The sequence below is a fragment of the Dermacentor albipictus genome, unplaced genomic scaffold, assembly GCF_038994185.2.
Source record: "Dermacentor albipictus isolate Rhodes 1998 colony unplaced genomic scaffold, USDA_Dalb.pri_finalv2 scaffold_16, whole genome shotgun sequence".
In the NCBI taxonomy this organism is placed as follows: Eukaryota; Metazoa; Arthropoda; class Arachnida; order Ixodida; family Ixodidae; genus Dermacentor; species Dermacentor albipictus.
In genome coordinates this window covers 2679726-2702858 of record NW_027225570.1, presented here as the reverse complement: position 1 = coordinate 2702858, position 23133 = coordinate 2679726, and the positions used below count along the sequence as shown (strand labels likewise).

The following is a 23133-nucleotide window of genomic DNA, read 5'->3' as shown; positions in this document are numbered from 1 at the left end:
CCGGATCGAGGGAGTGCCATGACCGACTAAAGAAAGCCAGGGACCTGCGAGACAAGGCAGCCGGGACGACCGCGGCAAGAAGCCGAGGTGGTTCAGCTCGGAGGGGGAGACTTCGCGGAACCGTTCGAGATCCCGGGAACCGCGGAGCCGTTCATGGAACCGGGCACGGTCCTTCCCGCCCCTGCCGCCCCTGGCCATCAAAGGAGGCAGCCAGCAGCAGCAGAAGCAGAAGACGAAGAAGGAGCCTGCCCGAAAGGGCAGCGGCGTCAAGGTGAGCTGGGGAGCCGAAAACCCCTGGTTTGCTCCGCACTCCGGTGGGGTAGCTAACAAAAAAACAACACAAACAGCAACCGCGAACATCTTATACAGGAGGACGCGGAGAAAATAGCGCTGAGACGCGAATTAGAGCTATCACGTGCTAGGCAGGGCCGCTATTTTGTAGCGATGCCTTATGCCTAATTCTATGCTATTCTTATCATCCACCATACACGGCCGCCTGATCGCGTTGATAATGTGGGCAGACCGTCGTTCTGACCAGTGGCCAAGCGCGAAAAGCCTGAAAAGGCATAGAATCGGAAAAGGCATCGCTACAAAATACCGGCCCAGAAAGAGCCAAAACGCCAAATAGCAGAGCTAACGAAGGCAGTGCGAGACCTTAGGTCGAACAGCCCTCCGCAACCACAAATCGTACAAACCCAAGCCCATGGCAAGCAGGCAGCGAGGATTTCGCCAAGTTTAAAGCAGAGATTCCACTGTAAAAAATTTCCGTAATTTTACGGTCAAACCTGCCGTAAAAATTACGTAGACCGTTCAGTTTCATGAAAAACGGCGGAATTCTACGTAAAAAAACGGACGTGAGCTCTGTTTTTGAAATACGGAAAACCGTCCGTAATTTCATGTGGAGGGCAACTGAGTATGGTAAGAGCGAAAAATCACCACGCAACGAATATAAAGAAAAGACACGGCCCACGTTTACCAGCTGTTACATAATATCACCATAGGTAACGCTGCTTGAACATTATTCATAGGCGAATCGTAAGTACGCACACACAAACGGAAGAGGTTTCAGTGGTGGCGCTGCTTACCACCCTTCATCGCTTCTACACGACGGGTTGCATTTCTCCGCCGCAACAGTACAGAGTGGACAGTGGCTGGAAATGGCGGTGTGTGGTGGTGGTAGACCTGTTGCATTTGGGATTTCACTGAGAGAATAAGAAGGAATCGACGATGGACTGCTACGCAAGTAAGTGATTTAAGTGTCCTTTTTGTTGTTGGTGCACGTCGCGCGTGCGAAATGCACCGCGATGGCCGCTGACGGGCTCAACTGTGTTGTGTGAGCATGCCCTGTCAATGCCCTGTAACGACGTTCCCGCTTGGCCGTAAGGATTGATAAAGCCGCGGCATTGGGAGTCTGTGATAAATGGCGTAGCGTTTGTTGTGCTGATTTCATATAGAGTACATTGAGACGCGTAGGCAACATCAGCGACGATGTCGTCTGTAGCAGTTCGTTATCGGCTGTATGTGGCAGCCGGTTTACTGGCGTTGGCATTCCAGCTTTGCAGTGTGTTGTGATGTGTTCTTGGCATTCCAAAATAAAGTGAAGTTACTGTTCTCCTTAGCAATCTCTCACGGCGCGTTGTAACCCTATGTTAGCCGTATTCGGCGACGCATTGCATCACAGCGAAATTCTATTTTTCCTTAAGCTTAGGACGCAGTGTGCTTGGCGTGCATAATCGCTGTGTTCATACCCGTAATTGAAAGACTGCTTCTGGAATTGAAAGTCTGCTTGTGTATGAAGACCTCATGGAGCATGTTGCATGCGATGCCCCTACATCACAGTGAATGGACGGTGTAGCGTGCTTGCTGCCGTAACCTCGTGCGGTCTGCAGTGTTAGGCAACACTGGTGTAACACGGTGCCTTGGAACACTTTGGGATCGAGCCCGAGCAATCGTGCGCGATCGCACTTGAAAGTGTCCGCGTGATACCCATTAAGGGTCGCTGGAGAAGAAATTGATTATTTTGCTAGCTGGTAATCGGCATCAGATGTTTCGCGAATTTTTGTTTTTGTTTTGTTTTTACTTCATACAGCTACCAGGCTGACTATCAACGTTCTGACGCAATACGTCAGCATTTAACGTAATCTGGGAGTGGATTGCCACGTAAATTTTGCCCATCTGTGGCCGTAATTGTAAAGCAAGTGCATGTGATAAGTAATTTTTACCGTAACCTTGACACAGAATAGCGGTGCCCAAAAGTGTGTAATGGACATCCAAAGTTACAAATGTTCCAAACTGGTATAAAAAAATCAAAAGATGTGTCAACACTGATGTTAAAGGCTGGTTCTAATACTGACTGTCTCTAATTGCGTAGACTAATTTTCAGCATACAGGCATCAATACAATAATTATTCTAAAATACATGTTGTGAGTTATGTAGAGCAAAATGTCTGCTGTTTTGCCGAATAGAAGGTGCTTCATGAAGTCCTTTCTTTAAATGAGTTGAACGATACAATTGAAGACACCAAGCGATACCACAGCAATCGGTAATTCAGTGACAAGCTTATGTACAAGAGTATTTGTATATGAAAATGTTTTTGCTTTACTGTGGACGACCGGTCTGAAAATACCTGATATTATTTGCTTCAATTGCAGCTATTGCACCTGTCAAGGATGTCTGTGTGCCGGTTTGTGCACAATTTCTCAGCCAGCGGGCCTGAGAAAGTGTGCCACAGCAGTCTGTGTAGTGGTGCTCTTTGTTCTGGTAAGCTGTGCCATTCTATTGTATATTTGTCTTGCATATGCAGTCTTATTAGACAGTGATTGCAAATGTTGGTGGAATGACGAGGCCTATGCAAGTAGAGTAATTTTTGCAAGTGCATTCAAAGGATAATTGATAATTTGTTTTCCTGTGGCAACAAATTGGTTCAGTATGAGCACGTCAACTTGAAAGGGATATTGTTTTATACCTGACTTGGTTGCACATATAAGTGGTGTTTAAAAAACACTTATAGTGCCAGAGTTCAAGACTTGAGGCAACAGATAAAACACGCACCAATAAAATAACTGTTTGTCTAGTGTTGGCTTAATGAGTATGCAACAACACTGCACACTGATCGTTAGCACTGTTATGGCTCCATGGTAACTAAGATTAGCCACGAATAAGCTCACTGTAAGCTAGTGTTGAGCTAACTATAACAGGTGAGTATGCGATGATGTAATTAAGTGCAACATTGGAAGGCAACGTAACAATGTAAAATTATAGCCTGAGCTCGCAGCTACGTTGCGTGGTCAGGCGACCAAAAGATATGAATATTTAAAAGGGAACGAACAGTGCTACTGCCAGTACGAAGTGACAGCGTTGTACACAGCAACGTATTCCCTTTGTCCTGTCTGTAGCCCTGTTCGGTTCCCTTCTAAACATGCACCAACAAGCAGCCCAATTCAGAATGCTCCGGCAGGTTGATCTGAATACTTCAATTTGCCAAGCAGGTTAAGTGATGACACGCTAGCATAGTGGGAGCTATTCTGAAAGTTATGTCTGCTATGAAAATGTGTCATGAAGATACTTCACTGCTAAAAATTTGGTGTACAACTGCACAAAGCGGCATCAATAGCTATGTTGCTCCCCCATGTTGTGTCAAGGGTCTGTGCATGTTTTGTAAGATAATCCTTGAGTCGTCGGCCGGTTTGTCCCACATGATTGCGGCTGCAGGACAGTGGCATATTGTAAACAGCACCAACCGTAGTACCTATGAACTCCAGCACATACTTTTTGATGTAAACTTCACGTGTTGCCCTGGTCCGTTTAGCATTTTGAACGTGCCCAGATTGCTTGGCACTGAAAATAAAAAGGTAGTTTCAACTCTCTGAGTAATTTGCTTGAATTGATGGTTGCCTTTGTGTACAAATTGCATAACAGTCATCGGCCTTGGCTTTCTCGAAGTTGTCTGACCTGAGACGTCAGCTACATTCAACTCCATTAAATGCTTCTTGGCAATGCATGCTAAAAGGCAGTGCGAACGCACTGTTGAAAGCAAACGTATTTGGTTATGGAGGCTCCCCTCCACGTCGGGGTGGTACGAAGTGTTAAATGTGCTCTCCGGTGTTCCTGCAGCAACAACATGCTTCAGTGTTCAGGTGCACCAATAGAAAAGGTAGAAACACCTTTGAGTGCAGGGAATAGCTCCAGCTCTATGCTCACCACAGAAAATCTTCAGGCCCAGATAGTGGAGCTTGCCTTTCAGTAGTAGTTTTGCTTACTTGAACATGCGTGGTACTTTGTAGGAAACATTAAAAAGTTGCTCAACCACTTTAATTGCGACTTTTCACTGCCGAGAACACTGTCAGCTAGTCGTAAAACACTAGCTGCTGTAAGAACCAGCGTAGTAAAGGTATTCTGCTTCATTGGAAACTTTCTACCCTATATGACGTGAAGTAAGCCTACTAAATGGGTTGAGTGATTTGTTTTCTGTCTTCTCTACAGTGCTAGATGAGCTCATGGAAGCAAGAAAACTACATTTCAATGGATGAAGTGCCAACAGAGACAGCACAGTCAGAAAGAACAAAGACAGGACAAGGTGCTACTTGCAACTGTTTATTAAGGTCAAAAGCACTGAATATATAGCCATGGGGAGAGGGGGAAGAAAAAAAAAAGAAGCACTGATTACGTGAATGCACATGTGCAAAAATATGGAAGAGGCATATGAAGGGAATCATAAGATTAACCAAAATCTAAAACTTATCTAAAAACATGCGTTCATTTCTGTAAATAGTCGGAGACGGGGTGTCGACACAGGCGTCTCCTCTTTTCTTAGTCTGGTTGGCCTCCAAAAGTTCACATGCCACAGTGTCTTTGCTTTTAAACATGATTGTTGTATCAGGAAGCCTTGCTTCACGTGCTTGCTTATTCTCATTCCCAGATGCCTTGCAATGAAGCAGCAAGTTTGAGCCATAACCATTTTTGAGTGAAAGCTTGTGCTCCTGCAGGCGTTCATTAATACATCGGCCAGTTTGTCCTGTTTACTCCTTCCCACACTTCAGCGGTATGCAGTATACGACCCCTTCTCCGTACTTCACAAAAGGTTTTGTGTGTTTATTAGAACACTCTACTTTCTTAGTCATCATATCCAATCAGACGGCACAAAGTAGCAAGTTTTTGGGGCTCGGAAGAAACCACAGGAATTTTGTATTTCACGATGACATGTGTAATATTATGCGCTGCTTTGTGAGAATACGATATCACCACTGGTTTAGCTTTCTTTTCCAATGTTTGACCTTCTTCACTGCTTCAGTGTCTTTCTTTATGCACCTTCTTCAACAACGCCTCCAAAACTTTACTCAATACCAAACAAGGAAAGCCAGCTTTCTTCAACTTCAAAATCTGTTCCTCAAAGGTTTTGTGTGCCTTATGACAGCACAATTCTTTAAGGGTAAATTCAAGGCACATAGTGGCAATCGCACGTTTAACAGTCTTGGAGTGCATAGACTTATACTGCAACAATTAATTGCAGGGTCGGTATACCGACCTCGTGCCCACAAAGAATTTCTGCCGTATCCAGTGGCGATACCGTATTCTCACGAAGTAGTGCGTAATCTTAAACACGTCGCCGCAGTATATAAAATTCCTGTGGTTTTTGCTGCGCCCCGAAAGCTTGCTACTTTGTGCCGCCTGATTGGATCTCATGACTCTAAAAGTAGAGTGTTCTATTAAACATACAAATCCTTTTGTGAACTGTGAAGAAGCAGTCGTATACCGTGGAAGTGTGGGAAAGAGTATATCGGGCAAACTGGCTGATGTATTTAGTGAACACCTGTGGGAGCACAAGCTTTCGCTGAAAAATAGTTATGGCTCAAACTTGCCACTTCATTGCAAGGCCTGCAAGAATGAGAATAAGCAAGTATGTGAAGCAAGGCTTCATGATACAACGATCGTGCTTAAAAGCAAATACACTGTGGCACATGAACTGTTGGAGGCCAACCAGGTTAAGAATAGAGGGGATGCCTGTGTCAGCATGCCTGTGTCTGAATATTTACACAAGTGAATGCATGTTTTCAGATAAGCTTTAGATTTTGGCTAATCTTATGATTCCCTTCATCTTCTGTGTTCTCGCACGTGTGCCTTCACACAAGCAATGCTTCTGTTTTTTTCTTCCCCTTCTCCCCATGGCTACATATTCAGCTGCTTTTGACCTCAATAAACAGTTGCAAGTAGCGCCTTGTCCTGTCTTTGTTCTTTCTTACTGTGTTGTCTCTGTTGGCGCTTCATCTTCTGACAGCTCTGCACCAAGTAGCCCCACAACGTGTTCTACTGGAAAACTACCACTAGACAGTGATCTTCCATTTCTTGACCTCATTGTTTTCTTTGGTGAGTGTCATGTGCGCTGCATCTATGCCCCATCTTTTAAGGAGGGAATTCTGCCTTTCGCATCAGCGCACTGTTCGGCTGTGAAGCTCTGTCACAGAAGCACGAAATAGCATCCTCAACAAGTCGAGGAGAACTTCTATACCCAGGTCTAACATTGGTCTACAGTGGTGTGACCACTGTTAGATCACATTCAGAAGGTCAGCCATAGTCTCAAAAAGACTGTTGGGAGAGCTAGAACATTTATTTGTCACGTCAAGCAATCTGGGTTCAAAAAGGTGAATCAGACCAGGCCTTGACGCAAAGTGTAGCAATAGGCACATGCAGCAGTTCAAGTGTGTGGTTGTTTACAACATCCCGCTGTCCTGCAGCTGCAACTAGGCAGGATAAATAGGCCTAATATTTATTTGTGTGAGTGTGCGTGCGTGTGTGCGCGCGCGCATGGCGCGCTTGTGTGTGTGTGTGTGTGTGTGTGTGTGCAATTAACCAAAAGTCTTAGCCTGCGCTCGTGTTGTTGGCCTTCTCCCGTCTTTTCGTGTTGTCCCCAAGTAATCAGTTGGTGTCACATTCTTATAGAATTTGCAGTTATGAGATTCATGCTTTGGAACATGATCAGAAGCTACCAAATGGATGACATAATCCATCTACATGTGTTGGTGTAGATAAATGTGTCTGTGCAGTAGGAGTAGGGCATCATATGTGCTTGTTTAGCACTTATGCACTTTTGTTTCCAGAGCTTGTGACACAGTGATTCAAACTATGTCTGTAAAAACAGTGCTGCACGTTGCAAGGAAATGTTACAACACTTGTAGGTGAAGCTCGGTGTTGTGAGAGGTTATAGAAACTTGCTTTCAACTTGCGTTTTGCAAGTTTCTAGAGCATTTTTTAAAGATGCTTATTTAACTCCCGCGTCCATCGTGTTCATGACTCTCTATGAAACTCAACAAGTATGTCCTTTATGCCATCCGTTTCTGAAGATTACATGAATATAATTAACCCTTTGAGGGTCGATCTTTTTCACCATATTCGACCGCCCAGGTTCTTTTTTTTTATTGCAGATTCCAATTCTTAGAGACTTATTTCGAAAAAAATTGACCGTAATTTTTCTAGGGTGTCCGTAAAGCGAGAAAAAAATTATTTTGTGTTGGTACTTATGTACTCTGTATTCATGAATAACAATAATAAAAAAGGAAATAAACCTATAAGAGTAAAAAATTTGATACATTGTTATAGTTCAAAGCTTTGAAAATGTGCACACGAGAATACCTTGCAAGACTCAAATGTTCCTGCTCTTTGTACTGTTATGTACAAATATGTACTGTTATGAGCAATATGAAAAGGAACACAGGAACGCGTAGAAAACACCCTCAGACCCAGCTGTATGGGTGATACGCAGCGCCCACCATCGGAAACAAAGTGGAAAGGGGAACGCTGTTCTAACAGCTGTTCGCACTCCCGCCATGTGTCTGCAAAGTGCGGAATTTCGCATCGCCAGAACACTGTTCGATATTGCGTCACTGGTAACCTTTTGCGTCAAATCGTTACAAAAGATAGCACTGTTCCAGACTTCGATATTGATTTATGGTAAGTCTTCTAAACCGGGAAAATATGGTCTTTAAGGGTGCGTTCCAAGTTAGTTTATTGGCACTTGCCGAATATTAAAAAGATATTGAAGCAAATGAAATAAGGCAATAGCGTTATCGCAGCTTATCCTCGTCCTTTGTTTTGTTCGTTGGTGGCCTAATAATGCGTCATGTCACCATCGACTTGAACGATGGCCTCCATTCTTTGAGGCAAAGACGCGTAGAGAGCCTCGATGAATGCGGTATCATGCTGAAGGCGCTTCCACTCATGTTCTATTGCTTCCCATAGTTGGTCGGAGTTCGCCAATTGTAGTGAGCTCTTCGAAAGGTTCACTTTCATACGGCCCCAAACGTGCTCTATAATGTTCATGTCGGCACCCTTCGCACACCACTGAAGTTGCATTACCCCTCGCTCTTCCAAAAGGCACGCCACGTCCTTCGATGTGTGAATGGGAGACAAGTCCTGCTGGAAAAAATAACACCCATCTGGGTGCGGCCTGTTCAACGCATAAGGGATCATCTGGTGCTCGAGCAGAGTGCAATACGCAGCACTGGTGAACCTCCCATCAATTCTCGCCAGTGGGCCTAGGCCTGCGTGGGAAATCGCCCCCCAGATGTTCACAGACACGCGTCCACTGGCGGCCACCTCCTGGATATTCTGCAGACTAAAGCGCGTGTTTGCGGTCCACCACACTCTCTTTCGTTGGTCCCAGCGGCTCGAGAACGTGGACTCATCAGAGAAAACTGCATACTTCTACCCACTCTCGCTCCACCTGCGATGTTCAGTAGCGAACCTCAGGCGAGCCGCTTTGTTGGTTGCGGTGAGCAGAGGTTCCTGTGCGGCGATGCGACTTCGCAGTCCTGCTTCTCTAAGCCTTCATCGTACCATGCTGTCGCTCAAGTTGTTCAAGCCAAGAGCACCTCGAACGTCCTTTGCACTTTGAAATGGTTTGTCGCTGACGGCAGCCACGATGCAAAGGTCTTGGTCGTTCGTTGTCGATCGAAATCGTGTGCGGTGCGGCGCATCGTTTATGCGTCCTTCGTCTTGGTAAGCCTAGATAATCCGGTTGACCGTTTTCAATGGGCGGCTTGTCACGAGAGCAATATTGCGCTGTGTATAACCTCTTTTAGACATTTCTATTATGTTTTCCCGTTCTTTAAAAGGCACTCGAGGCATCTTGAGGTTACAAATTCAGAGTTGACTGCTCTGCGTGGGCCATTGCAGTGTGCGATGTGAATTTTTCTGAACGAACTTCGTGCAACAAAGTCGGGCGAGAGGCACTTTGTCAATGTTCTTTTTAAAAAATTTTTCTGTATTCTATTCCTCTGTTGTCATTGGTTCGAGCGTCGCCGCTGTTCGAGGTGCCACTTACAACTGAGTGCGTCTATTCAAATAAAGAATCGGTTTGAAATACAGGGCAAACTTTTTCTCAGAGTACTATCAAGCGGTTGCACGAAGAAAAAAAGAGAATGAAAGAAAAGAAAGTGAATCGGTGTAAGTCGCTGGCGACGATCTCACCGTCTTATCGGCTGTTGGACGATCCATGACGTAAGCTGCTCCTTTGTAGAAATACCAGCGTGGTGGGAGTGCCAACAGTTAGTGGAAGAGCGCTCTCCTTTCCCCCTTCGTTTTTCACAGCACCATCCGCGTATCGCTCCGAGTCTGTTTGCCACACGTTCCTGTGTTCCCTTTCATATTGCTTATGATAGTACATCCATAGCATAATTGAACTGTGTAGGTGCACGCACTCAAGAAAACTGTGCAGTTGTGTGCCCATCAAAAAAGCAAAACGTGTACAAACTTCCGCTAATCTTCATCTTATCGCCAGCCAGATGCAATTAGTTTTCGCGAATCTCAAAAAAAAAAGAAAAGGAGCAACAGAAGCTCATGCACAGCAGCATCCTTCCTATGCGCACCCCTGCGAGCACTAAATGAGCGAGAAACAAGCAGTAGCCTTTTGAGCGATTAGTAACGAGATAGCCATCAGTTTTGCAAGCGCAAGAAGCCAAAACCGCCCGCGAAAACAAAACCCAAACCGCCACCCGTCCGCACGCACGCCAATGCGCAAGCGGTAGTACATAGACGCGCAGGAGCAAACTAGCGCTAAAACAAACCATGCAACGAAAACTGAGAGAGTGAGGTGTGCAAGAGAAATTCCCTGTATTTCCACATAGTGGCAGCACATGACAGAAAAGAAAAGGTTAGGAAATTGTTGTGCTTTTTAAACCTACAGACAGCGCCGTAAATATACGGCCTCTACCATTTTTGTACTGCGCGGTGCGGTATATTTACGTCATTGACCCTAGAAGGGTTAAGGAGTCATGCTCCTTGAAACAATTTCCCGTAACAACATTGCAAAATACCAGCTGAGGGTCTCGCATCTCTTACATATGCTGTTTTGCACATCATACTTTAATAAAACTGCATTTAGTAGCTGCACAGCACAGGCCCCATTTTGTTTTATCACACTTCTTTGTCTTTTCTCCCCCTGCCCCAGGTCTTATTTCAACAACTGCTATCTGCAGGCCGTCATAAAATTGCTTCAACATTGTTGACAGATTCCAATATTTTTTTCGAACCATTCTCTCATGTGAACCAAAGAAAATTAACTTGATTAGCCTGACATGAAGATGAATTCGAAATAATTTATTTATTGTACTTGCTTGGTAGCACTGAACTATTTCTTTAATCAATATAATGCTAACAATTCACCTTTGTATTGCTGGGTGCCGGTAGAGATATGGTTAGTTATTCACCAGAAAGGATCCCGAATTTTCCACCTTCTTAGTGCAGGTTAGACACTCACTTGTTGCACTTCACAAAGAGCAACTTGTGGTTGCTAGGAAATAAAAGTTTACTGAGAATTTTCATGCATCCAATTTGATTCTGTGTACTAGCATGTTTGTATTAGCATGTATTTCATAGAGTTGAGGCTCCATAAATGTACATTCTGTCATTCAATGTCTGTGACATGGTTAAGCAGGTTGACCATATCTAATTAGAACTTCCTATGTTCTGGGGCACTTGTTTGCAACTTAAATTATGTGGTTTGGTGCTGTCAGTGTAAGCCTAATGTCGTCTTTTGTTCTCCCAGGAAGGACGCAAGCATTGCTGAGAAGCCAGTTGACCTGCCGCCACACTAATATTGTATTTGGTAAGGTCTATTACAGATCTTATTTTGTGTAGTACGTGCTATAATTGTGTACAATGTGTTCAAAACTTCAGTAAGTGGGCTGTTCGACAACAGGTGTTTACAAATTAATAATTATAAAAGATGTTCAAGGTCATTAGTGATACAATTGCTGCTCACTGCTGAATTTTTTTCCAAATTAGATGATGAGCCATCCAGCAAGTGCGGCTCTCCTGGCTAATTATACAAACTTTCAAATATGGTTAATTTTTTATCACAAGTGTACAGCAGTCGGGGACAACTGTTCACAGCGACAATTTCATAATATTTACTTACATGCAAAAGTGAGTCAAAGGTCAGGTGTACTTATGAAGTTTTATGAAACAAGTTCATCATCATATTGCTTACTTCATTGGAAAGTTTGTCGCGGAATTATCACTTCTATGAACAGATCAACAGTTGCCGAACGATGGTCGTCTCTATAGCCAATGTTTGGGCAAGAGGCTTGTCTTCAGAGCACTAACTAGGGGCTTCTTTGCCTTGCAGCTTGAGCTGACCATTATGAAGAGATTACATAGGATAGGAACACAAAACATTAGTGAGCCTCTTCGATTATCAGTCCTTGACAGTCCTGGACTTCTTAGCAGTGCTGTCCCGCATTCGATTTTCTCAATCAGCTTCGGACGCCCCATCCACCAGTCCGAGAGCACCCAGTATCGCATTCGTTTTACCAGAAGTCACAGACTCTGCGGACTCGAGCTGTCAGCAGATATTTGTTCTGACATATGCAAGTAGCTAGCAGACGGCGGCTGTCTTAAAAAGATGCACGCGGGCTTGACGCCATGTTTTAAAAGAGGCTGTGTGTTTATGTGTACTTTGCGCGTTCCAGACAGCAAATATCATGCACTCAGCTATTGCTTCCGTTAAATCGATGCTTCGTGTGCCATAATGCGAGGTTTTCATGAGTGGTCTAATTGCTGCAACCTTAGTCCTTGTGTTTTTTAAGACAAAGCACAGTGATCACGCGCAAATGCTTGCTTTTCTTGATGTGTTTCGTGAAATCTGTCATGCTCATTGCTATATGCATAGTAAACAGGTATATTTCGCTTTTCAGATGAGTGAAACTGGTGAACGAGGAAACGTATCATATTGCATGTAGATATTTAATGCTGGTAGCTGGCATGGCGTACAGGGTGTTTCACGTAACTTGAGCCAAACATTAAAAATATGCAAATGCCACATAACTGGACAGAACCAAGGTAATGTTGTTTGCCCTCGCTTCGAGATACTCATTTTTTTTTCATTTTGCCAGATTAAATAATTAGTATTCAGTAATTAATCAAATTCTCAAATATTATGATTAATACATGCTACATAAAAGTGTTTTTCCTAGCGTGAAAGAAGCCTGCAAATACACACTAAATTGTTGCGTGACTGTCCATTCGCAGCACTTTGCGTGTATTCGCGAGCTTCTTTCTCGAAAAAACACTTCTACGCAGCATGTCTCGAACAACACAAAGCTGTATGGGGAGCTTTTCATGTTGCTCTACAATTTTCTCATGGACACTTCTAATCTAGTTATAATATTTGAAAAGTTGATTAATTAACGAAGTTGAAATATTTATTTTGGTGGAATGAAAAAATATCCGAGTATCTCCAAGTGACGGCAAACAACATTACCTTGGTTCTGTCGAGCTACGTCACACTTGCATATTTTTATTGTTTGGCTCAAGTTACGTGGGACAACCTGTATAATCAGAGCTTCACCGATTGCTGTTGTCATGTGTGCTGATCCCTTCTGTTACCCAAATTCGAAATTTTGCTTTTGGATGTGCAGGATTAGTAGACAGTGTAGACGCGCTTTGTCCTAGACACACGTCAGGCCTTTAGTAGACGGTTTCACAAGCTTTGAGGATATCGGCTTGTGCTTTGTGGGTGAACAGTGATCTGGCACAACCGTGCTTTTGCTTATTTTTGTGTGGCAATGACGCTTAAATTTTACAGGAAATAAATGAGCTGGCTTAAATACAGCGGTTACAAGGCCCGAAGAGCGAGAGCACGATGTAAACTGAGCTTTGTTAACATGTTCAATGTGCTCAGGCTGCGATTCCATTATGCAAGCTTTATGGTTGTGCCGGTGACATGGCCTCTGAGACTGCATTATTTTGATGACCACGCTACTGAATTTGCTGGGTAGGGCGCAATCTACAAGTAGCTAAAAGCATGAGGTCACGGGATTGAATCCCGTCCACGGTGGCCGCATATCAATGGGGGCAAAATATGAAAACACCCATGTACTTAGATCTAGGTGCACGTTAACGAACCCCAGGTGGTCGAAATTTCCAGAGTCCTCCACTACGGCTTGCCTCGTAATCAGAAAGTGGATTTGGCACGTAAAACCCCATAATTTAAGTAGCTAATAGCGGACAACAGCAGCCAGGAGAGCGACCTCCAATCGCGGTGCTTTCAAACAAAACCTCGGACAGTCCCAGGCAGCGGGATCACATGACTGTGATGCGCCCTTCTGTCAATGCTAGCCAGACCAGAAGCCGCAGGTGGTTTGCGGACAGTCTGGGACTACATAATCGAAGGGGTGCAGACATACATACGCTCTCACATACATTATGTCCACTGCGGGATGAAGGCCTTTCCTAGTAATCTGTAAATATATATGGCTTGCGCCAACTGACTCCATCCTATGCTTGCATATTTACAAATTTCTTCATGGTGCCTAGTTCTCTACCGTCCTCAACAGCGGCTTTTTTTAATTTATCATGCATATCATTTTTTGTCGTTCCGTTGCTTGTTGAGCAAACCTTCATTCTCAAGCTCCATTTTTATCATGCCAGGTTTCAGTCTCTTAGGTTAGTTTTATCACAATGCAATGATGGTACTTTTAAGACTAATGGTAAGCTATAGACGGTGACTCAGTAATGTGTGACCTAAGTCTTCTAAACAATTTATAGTCTTTAAATTTTCTTCTACTGATCCAGGACTCCTGAGACTAACTGCCTTAAGTAACATACTTCATTGCCTTCTTGCCCTAGAAAATATAACTGGTGCCTTCTTGCAGGCCTTTAAAGTGGCAACATGTGTACTGCAGACAGTAGGGCATGTTCAGATAAATTCAACTGGACATGCCTGGCGATCACTTTTAATTTTGATTTAAAAGTTTATTTTGCTGCCCGAGCCTGGCGACAATGAAATTAACCTTAGTTTTCCAAGAAAAAAAAGGTGTCTCTGCAAAAAACAATATAGAATGAACTGTTTAGTTAGGAGTGAAATCCAGGAGTTTTCCTGGATTTCACCGAATCTGCATTTTGGATAGATCCGAAGGAAATAGTGTTGTCGCTGCGGGTTTAAAAATATTTTGTACCAGACTGCAGGCCAATAGCAATAATTTCAACTAATTACCACAGAGTATCCCCACTACGGTATAAAGAAGAAAAATTTCGGAACGAAACATTGCACAAATTGACCAAAGTTTTTTTTCTTTGCATTTACTAACAGCACGGAATTTGGCCATCCTGTTCCCATGAGTCGCAGAAATTTGAGCAAATAGCTCTGTCCTCATTGGCTCTCAAAATCTATGGGAAGTGCTCATGTTTAGGCATGTTAATGAATTACTCTACTTTAAAATTTTTTAGGAGAGGCTTGATTCATTTCAGAAATTTCCCGAATTAAGCGCATTTGCATGAAGCAATGCAATCTAGAAAAATATGTTGCATTATTTGTTTCGTTATGGGATTGCAAGTCAAGAAACGGACAGAATAAACAGTACTGCCTGCCAGAGCCATGTATGGGGTCCAGGTATAATTGCAGGCTTCTTTACAAAAAGGGCAAATTTTTTGGTGAACACAGTGCAATATTATAACTTTTTATGAAGATGGGAAGGGTATGTTGATACATTCACGACCGTAACTTTCAATTTTCACTGCTTGAGTAAAAAGAATATTACACATTGATACTTCTTCCGTGACACAACAAACCATATCCGAAAGGGGCTGACAGCTGTTGTGACACAGTTGTGGTGCAAGCATGGTTTTTTTGTATTGTCGCTATTCTACCAGCCTGTCAGCTGGACAATATCTTTGGCTTGCTTGTTCTGCGTCGGAAGTAAACAACATGCATAGTTTGCGCTTGTTTCAAGAGTGCTTAATTGTTTAGGGAAACAGTAAAATCTGCAAGGTTGTTTAATGGAGCAGTGAAAGTTGAAAACTATGGTCTGCAGTATGTGGCCATGGCAGCTCTACCTAAATATGGGAGATGTAATCTCCGAATGTCATAATGTGCACGTGACATCTTTGACTGTTCCAAGCAAACCATCAATTGACTTGGGTCCTTTCTATCTGAAGCTTTTTATGCTATTAGGCTACGAATGAATATATACCAACATGGCTGAGTCTGAACCATTTCTTTTGACAAGAGCACTTGTAGTGACAGTTGTGAATACGAAATCATTGTTTATCTGAGTAACAGTAGTGATGATGATGGTAAATAATTGAACAGGCTTAATTGATTGGTGTTTCTTACTTTTCAGTCAAAGCCGAAGGACTCTGCAAGCAGCCAGTCATTCCAAGTCTCAACCAATCCTTCCTCTAGTCAGCCAATTTCTAGTGTCTATGCGGAAAGGACTTGCGCAAAACTGGACACGGGACACTAAAAAGGCGACAAGGACAGGCGTAAACTTCCAACCGGTGTTCATTACAAAAAGGTATGTATATGTACTCTTGCACACTTGATCATAATCTGTTGAAATCGTGCAAGTCAACATGGTCATCACAAATAAACAAGTGCACCAAGGCCTAAGGCGGCTTCCCGCATACAGACCCCAGATATTCAGATTCTTTAACAGTCAGTGCTATAGGGATGGCTTGTTAACGCTGTTGCATTCTGCAATAGCCGCTGCCTCAATGATGAGTCTAGTGTTTTCTTTCACACTGCTTGCTATTATTTCTGTTTTTTCAAACAGTCGATGACATTTGCATTGGCAGCAATGGACTCCAAGGAAACCTCCTTTCCCGTTTTGTACTTTCCGATTATGTTCCTGTAGTCTCAAGTTTAGGGAACTTCCCATTTGTCCCACGTAACGCTGCCTGAGGAAGGAGGTATGCTATACACTATTCCTCTTGAGCATTTGATGAAACCCTTTCTGTGCACAATGTTGCATGATTTTGATTGTCTGCTGACAGGGCTGGTTTTGGCGCATAACTTGGATAGCTTGCGGGGCACGGAAGAAATGACCAAGACTGCAGTCCTTTGGCCTATTTTCTTTAGTTACACCTATGTGATACTGTTCACAGGAATCTAGCAGTCATCCCATACATTACGCTATCTTGCATAAACTAAAGAAAATAGGCCAAAGGGCGGGAGTTTCGGTCGTTTTTCCCGCACCCATCAAGTTATCTCAGTTATGTGCCAAAACCAGCCCTGTCAGCAGACAATCAATTTCATGCAACATTGCTCACAGAAAAGGTTTCGTCGAAATGCTCAGGGGGAGTAGTGAATAGCACACCTCTTTTCTGTGGGCAGCGTTACGTGGGACAAACGGGAAGGTGCCTAAATATGAGACTACAGGAACATAATACAAAAGTACAAAAGGGAGAGAGGGTTTCCTTGGAATCCACAACTCCCAATGCAAATGTCATGCACTCTGAAAAACCAAATAATAGCAAGCAACGCATAAGGAAGCACTAGGCCCATCATTGAGGGGGCAGATATCGCATAAGGCAACTGCGTTAGCAAACTATCCCTAGCGTTGACATTAAAGAATTTGCATACCTGGGGTCTGTATGTGGGAGGCCACCTTAGGCCTTGGGGCGGCCTTAGTGCGCTCGTGTAACTGATTATGATCAAGTGCACAAGAGTATATATACATGCCTTTTCGTAATAAACACCAATTGGAAGTTCGCACCTGTTCTTGTCACGTTTTTAGTGTCCTGCGTTCACTCTTGTGATGGTCACTTCAGCATGGAATACCAACTAGCCCGGTCTCATACACTGCTTTTTTCAGTAAAGCAGAATAAACACAGGTTTTTTCAGATTCAAGTGGCTTGTTGTTTCTCGAACACAAATCTGTATGTATGCTGTGTACATGTTGGGTGTAGAACCCAAGTGCAACATGACAACACTGACACGAAGAATAAGCGGTGTAGAAAACAATTACACTAGGAGGAAACATGCAAACACAGCACGTTCTGTCTGGTGTATTTCCTGTGTGCTATGATTTCTGCCCCATTTCCAGCTATATCTTAAATGATGTTGCAAGTTATCCACGTTCTAATGTACGACTTGGGTGGTTCATTGCCCAAAATAACTTATTCCAATGAACGAAACAATTTGGCTCAAGAACACGAGCGTTCAAGTCCCCGTTTCTTCATTACCAAAGTACGGTCATGTACTATAATCACAAGTACGGGGCTCAATTTACAGCATTTCCGTTTTACGGAACTCACCGTTTTTCTTATTTGCAAAATACGGTCGATTCTGTTATCACAACTGCGGAGCTCACCGTTTTCCATTTAACGGAAATAATTTTACGGCCTGTCCGGTTTACGGAAACACCGTTTTCCATTTAACGGAAATAATTTTACGGCCTGTCCGTTTTACGGAAACACCGTTTTCCATTTAACGGAAATAATTTTTACGGCCTGTCCGTTTTACGGAAACACCGTTTTTCATTTGACGGAAAAGTGTCCGGCAACGTTTTACCTACAGCTTTGACCGTAAACTGAAGAAATTTTTTTTACAGTGCAGCAAATGATGCAGCAGGTGATGCAGCAACAGCAGCAAGCAATGCAGCAAGTGCATTTACAAGTCGCAGAGCTCCGGAGCAGCATCCGCAAGCAGAAGTTTACAGAGAACATTAGAGAGAAGGCCTACTACCGCTCCGCTTTGGCATCCCTCGCGGGCACATCCGCCAACAACACCGAGACTTAAACATGGCCAGTACAACTTTAAGCAAGCAAGAAACCTTAGCTATATGGCAATAGAACCGCAGAGGCTACCGTAAGAAGCAGGGCCTCCTCCAACAATACATTCACACACAAGAAACACCGCCCGACATCATATCGCTTCAAGAGACGGGCACCAGACCAACACTCGCAGGATGCACATGTTACGAGACTCAAGAGAAAGGAAGAACGGCAACCCTAGTCACCAAGGCACTCATCGCCCTAAGTCACGACAGGATAGCCGACACCGACGTAAAGCACGTGATCGTAGAAATTATACCAACGAAGAAAAGAAAGAGGGGCAGTATCTTTATTATAATTGCATACAGCCCCCCGAAACAGAAAAAGGCAAAATTCTACGAGGTTTTCCATGGCGCACGCAAACTAGCGAAAGACAGCACGCTAATCATCCTAGGAGAATATAACGCCATAGACAAAATCTGGGGATACCAAACTGCAAACCCGAAAGGCAGAACGCTAGCGGAGGCAGCAGATAACACCGACTGCAACCTCCTGACAGACCCAGACATTCCGACTAGAATCGGAAACGGCGTTAGTACCTACACCTGCCCCGACCTCATACGAGGAGACGTTCATACGAGGAGCGGAACAAGCAGTGTGGGAGAACCTGTTAGAGAACCTGGGTAGTGACCACTACATACTCAAGGCGCAAGCAGCTTCGGACAGGCTAAGGCGTCAGCTGGAATCGGCAAAAATTACGGACTGGAGCGTTTTTCGAGAGGCATGCGATAGGAGTCTCGCCGAGAACGGGATCCAATCGATAGAAGAATGGGGGAAAATGCTCATTGAAAAACAGCGCAAGTACACCAAAGAAATCGCGCGAACGACGCAGACGCCCGAGGTAGACGCCAGACTGCTCAAGCTGTGGGAAGCTAGACGCGGGCTCACCAAGAGGTGGAAGAAACAAAAATACAACAGGAAGCTAAAGATAAAGATCGCAGAAGTCACAGCGAAAGCAGAGGAGTACGCGGCGGAATTGGCAAGGCAAAATTGGCAGCAATTAAGCGACTCTTTCAACGAAACCTTGAACACAGCGAGGACGTGGCATATCCTCAAGGCTCTCATAGATCCGACCAAGACCAAGGCAGAAAACAACAAAACCATCTACCGGTTCATCCACCAGTTCGAGGGACCAGACTCGGAACTCCTGGAGAAGGTACGCGTTAAGTGATTCGGGGACACAAACCCAGCAGCTGACGCAGAGCGCTACCGGGGAAGAGAAAACGTTAACCTGGACAGACCCATCACGGGAGAAGAGGTGTACGCAGCGATTGGAAACACAACCAGAAACATGGCTGCGGGTGCAGACAACATCAACAACGCACTCATCCGCAACCTCAGTGAAGAGTTAGTCGCAGAATTAACCGACTTTCTCAACAAACACTGGGAAGCTGAGATCGTCCCCGAGTAGTGGAAGCATGTGGAGGTAGTTATGATTCCTAAACCGGGCAAGAAACTGCAAATTGAGAACCTCAGACCGATCTCGCTCACATCGTACCTGGGAGAACTCTACGAACGAGTGATGACGCTGAGACTACAACAGTACATGGAGGACCACGAACTGTATCCCCACAACATGTTCGGCTTCAGAGCAAAATTATCGACCCAAGACGTACTGCTTCAAATCAGAGAAGTACTCGGGAACGTACCCAGTAGCGGGGAGAAAATAATAAAGGCATTGGATATCAAGGGGGCTTTTGACAATGTAAGCCACGAGGCTATCCTCACGGGCATGAACGACCTGAACTGCGGGAGGAGAGTCTACGGCTACGTCAAAGCCTTCCTTTTAAACAGAACGGCAATGATTGGCCTGAGATAGCTGCAATCAGAGAAGTTCCTTACTACAAACAAAGGGACGCCTCAAGGGTCGGTCATCTCCCCCACGCTTTTCAACATAGCCATGATTGGCTTGGCACAACAGTTAAAAGAAATCGACGGCATACACCATGCCATGTATGCCGACGACATCACCATCTGGGTTAACACAGGCACGCTCAGAGAGAAAGAAGTTACAAGAGGCAGCTACCTGCGTAGAGGACTACGTCAGAGCAAGAGGGCTAGCGTGCTCCATTGAGAAGTGCGAGCCCCTGAGAGTTTGGAGAAGAAAGCAAAAACGCACAGTCCCCACCAGCGACGAGTTAAAGCTCAACGTCTACCTCGAGGGGAAGCCGATACCGGAAAAGACGCTCATCAGAATCCTGGGGATGTGGATACAGTCAAACCAACTCTGCTCCACACCCTCGCCCTGCTCAAGGCATCCACCCTACTAGTGGCCGCATGATCACGCGCATCTCACACAGACGCCACGGCATGCGAGACGAGGACACACTCAAGCTGGTCAGAAGTCTGGTGGTCAGCCGAGTGGCGAGTGGCATACAGCCTCCCATACTACAATCCAATCAAGAGTGAGGTACAACAGGCAGACGCGATTCTACGCAAAGCCTACAAAACCGCACTCCACCTTCCCCACTACACCTCAACCGAAATACTCCAAGCCTTAGGACTACACAACAGCTTTGAGGAATTGAAAGAGGCGCAGCTAGCCTCCCAACAGCGCAGACTACAGCAGACCCCATTTGGCAGGGAGCTCCTGAAGAAACTAGGCTGCGCCGATCAACTTCAAGAGATGCAGAGGACCGAAACGATTCCGGACGAGTATCGCAGCACAATAAAAGTCAAACCCATACGCCGGAACATGGATCCCAACCTACACAAAGCACCCAGAGAGGCGAGGACTGAATACCTACAAAAGACACTAGCACCCCAAGAAACGACGGCAAACGTGGACGCAGCCACATACACCAGAGCAGCGGGGCAGAGCAACAGCAATGCGGTAGTAACGGTGATTGATTCGAACCTACGCGAGATCACCAGCACATCACTACTAGGCTGTACGATAGTCGAGTCTGAAGAAGCGGCCGTCACTCTAGCGGCAGCGGAGGGATATTGGTCTAGACGGTCTCTAACAATCCTTACAGACTCCCAAATGGCGTGCCGCAACTACCTATGCGACACAATAGGGCACGGAGCCCTCCGCATACTCCTCTCCGGAGACCACATAACACAACGACAACCAAAAGAACCAATTAGGCATACGATAGTATGGACGCCGGGACACACGGGAGTGACAGGGAACCAAGAGGCAGACAGGATAGCTCGAGGGTACACTTATTGCTGAGCATGCAATGTAGGCGACCTCGAGGGAACCGAACGTGTACCCCAAGACTATTCAGCGATACTACATTGCTACAAGGGCTGCAGAAAGAGGTATGCACCACCGCACAACCCTTAGCAGAAAGGACTCTGTCGCGTGGAGGCAGTTACAAACGAGCTGGTACCCGAACCTAAACGTACTCAGCAAAATGTATCCCACACGATACAATGACAAATGCCCCTGGTGCCACAAAACACCCACGCTGTATAACATAACGTGGGCATGCCAGAACATAGACGTTGTACCCCTTATACCAAACCCGAGTGCGGAGCAACGGGAGGGAGTGCTCTCCAGCGTTCGCCCGGTCGACCAAGGTCTGATTCGGCGAGCACAACTGGCAGCAGCATACAGCGGAGCCCTGGACTAAGGGCAACTGGCCGTTGTGCTAGAAGATGGACGAAGCCATCTTAAGACCGTAGAAGACCAGCGAATCTAGAGCTAATAAAGTTTTTCACTCACTCACAGTCGACCCTTCGTGCACCGGGAAGTGCCCGCACTGTGAGGAAAAAATTGGCGGACGCTTAAGCTTCGCCTTCAAGAGTGGGACGCGACAGCGTTCCCGTCGACCCGCCAAGGGGTATAAGACAATGCGCTACGGCACAGCGATCACTTACGATGCGCCCCGCATCGGACTTGGCGCCCACCTATCACGCGGTGAGCGTCGAGCAACGCAGCGTTCGGCGCCGCAACGAAACGTGCGCCTGAGCGAACGGAACGAAGCAAAGAACTCGGCGTCTCGGAGGGGAAACGATCTACGCCAGCCAAACGTCGTGATCGGCACGGGCAGAGAGATAGATAGTAATCTAAAGAAAGGAACGGCGCTTGATTCTGCAACCGGGAGCACGGCGAAGCGTCGTCAGGGGAGAGGGAGTCGGGACCGCGACGCGCCTGGCAGCGGTCCCAATGCGCGCGCGGCGCGCCTCCTGTCGGGGCAGCGCCGTACATTGAGAGGAGGGGGTCTTCTGTGTTTGCCGCAAGATGGCTCTGCGTGTGCGGAAAGCGCAGAAGAAATGCAGCGGAAACGCACTTCGCAACTCGTGTAATTGTGACTTCTGTAAGTTACATGTTCATAATTACCGATATACACCGCAGTATAACTTTCCACGGCTCGTTTCGAAGGCAACACCGCATTCACTAGAGGCGCGTTTGTACCGCTTGGAAGCATCGAACTCGTGGCTGAGTGGTAGCGTCTCCGTCTCACACTCCGGAGACCCTGGTTCGATTCCCACCGGGCCAATCTTGGAAGTTGCTTTTTATTTATGAAGCGCCTGCCGTGATTTATCGCTCATGGTCAACGCCGCGGACGCCGACACCCGACGGCGACGACACCGGCTTTTCTGCGACACGAGCTCCTTAACGCTATCGCGTTAAAATCTTCGGACGTTTTCCACATGATGTGGGCATGCCAATCAACCCCCTCACCTTCCCCCTATACCCAACCCTACCGGGGAGGACTGGGAGGCGGCCCTATTAGGCTGCTCCGACCTGGAGAGCCAGAAGGCCTTGGTCGGCCAAGCCCGAGCCGCGGCTACAGCAAATGGGCTCTTGTAATGAGGTGGCCACCTAGTCTTTATAAGTAACGGCCCCTTAAGGACTGCTCCACACGCTCCCTAAAAATACTTCGAACAATAAAGTTTTTCAGTCAGTCGATTCGTTTGCTGAATGCTCTGAATTTCGCTTCCATGTTCTTTTGGTCATTCTTGATAGCTTTAATATCGGCGGCTTGTTTGGCTAAAGTTTTTGAGGACTGGAGTGAGCGGGTGGGCATATTTTTAATAAAGCGAAACATAATCTTCATTTGTTCTGCAGGGTCATGAGGCAGTGTTTCAATATCAAAACGTGCGTCCGCCCTAGTATTAGGCCAAGGGTT

General features: G+C 45.5%; 1 long non-coding RNA gene across 1 annotated transcript; it reads left to right on the top strand.

Annotated features, from left to right (window-relative positions):
* The first annotated feature begins 1086 nt into the window (after positions 1 to 1086).
* LOC139051933 (uncharacterized) lies at positions 1087 to 16162 on the top strand. Its single transcript, XR_011509622.1, has 4 exons — positions 1087 to 1243; positions 2653 to 2761; positions 11040 to 11099; positions 15616 to 16162. It is a non-coding gene; the product is annotated as an uncharacterized lncRNA (long non-coding RNA).
* The last annotated feature ends 6971 nt before the right edge of the window (positions 16163 to 23133 follow it).